The sequence below is a fragment of the Carlito syrichta genome, unplaced genomic scaffold, assembly GCF_000164805.1.
Source record: "Carlito syrichta isolate Samal-C Ts95f unplaced genomic scaffold, Tarsius_syrichta-2.0.1 Scaffold302101, whole genome shotgun sequence".
In the NCBI taxonomy this organism is placed as follows: Eukaryota; Metazoa; Chordata; class Mammalia; order Primates; family Tarsiidae; genus Carlito; species Carlito syrichta.
Genome location: NW_007246197.1, coordinates 101766 through 103364, shown reverse-complemented (window position 1 = coordinate 103364; position 1599 = coordinate 101766).

The window sequence follows — 1599 nt, the reverse complement described above, 5'->3', positions numbered from 1 at the left end:
CTCCTGGATCCTGCATGTCCCAGGCCTCTGGGTTTAGAATGTGATTCCGCAACTACAGATGTTAGCATTTCATGCACTAGTCCTCTTGGGCTGCAATGTGACTTTAACCAGGTAACACTAAGTGTTTTCTAAAAGTGGATTAGTCCAGTCTGCCTGCTTTTAACTGGCTTTTCTGCAACTTCTTTAGATAATAGTTATTTTGGAAAAGGTTGTGATAATTGAATTCTGATTCCCCCAACACTTTAACTAAGTGGGGAGAGTGTTTATTGGCCTGGAGGCTTAGAGAGGTCAGACAGTGGCTTACCTTAATTAAAGTGTTCTGGGCTTCCCTCCCCTGCTCAGCCTAGTGAATCCTGTGGTACTTATTTTTTAATTGTGGTAAAATTTTTAATTGTGCTAAAACACAAACAAAATTTACCATCGTCACCATTTTTAAGTATACAGGCCAGTGGTATTAAGTTCATTCACACTGTTGTGCCACCATCACCACCATCCATATCTCCAGAACTTTTTCATCTTCCCAAACTGAAATTCTGTACCATAAAACACTAAATCCCCATGCCCCACATCTAGTTCCTGGTAACCACCATTCTACTTTCTGAATCTATGAATCTGACTATTTTAGGTACCTCAGATAAGTGGAATCATACTTGTCCTTTTATGTCTGGCTTTTTCACTTAACATCATGTCTTCGAGTTTCATCTAAATTGTAGCACATGTCAGAATTTCCTTCCCTTTTAAGGCTAAAAAATATTCCACTGTGTGGCTAGACCACATTTTGTTTACCCATTCATCTGCTGATTTGGGTTGCTCCCACCTGTTGGCTATTATAAATTATGCTTCTATAAACATGAGTGTACAAATATCTGCTAAAGTCCTTGCTTTCAATTTTTAAAGTATATACTCCAAAGTGGAATTGCTGGACTCATATGGTAATTCTATTTCTAATTTTTTGAGAAATTACCATACTATTGTTTTTATTTTTTTTAAGGGCTACATAGGATGGGTAAATCTATGGTTAAATCTAAAGAACAGTCATAAGAAACCTAGGTTTCATGACACATTTGAAATAATTTAGCAGTTGGTACATTTTGCCTTTTCTTTCTCATTTATCCACTTGAGAAGTTTTACAAACTTCCTTCTCTTTAAGGATTTAGTCAAAGTAGAGTCTATTGTTACTAGTATATAGTCAGTATTATAATATAAAATAAATAAAAGAAGGAGAAAGCTGTGTGAGATGTGCTGTTTAAAGAAGATTCTATGCAAACTAGTGCAACCTCGTTGGAAGACAGTGTGGCGGTAGCTGAAAGAACTAGAAATTGACCTTCCATATGACCCAGCAATTCCCTATTGGGAATATACCCAGAGGAGCTCAAATCGTTCTACAGAAAAAGATACCTGCACATGTATGTTTGTTGCAGCTCTATTCACAATAGTAAAAACATGGAACCAACAATGTTGTCAATCAAAGCTGGACTGGATTTAAAAACTTCGGTACATATACACAGTGGAATATTATACAACCATAATGAAGGACAAGCATAAGGATTTTGCAGCAACTTGGATGGATTTAGAGTTGATTATACTCGGTGATCTATC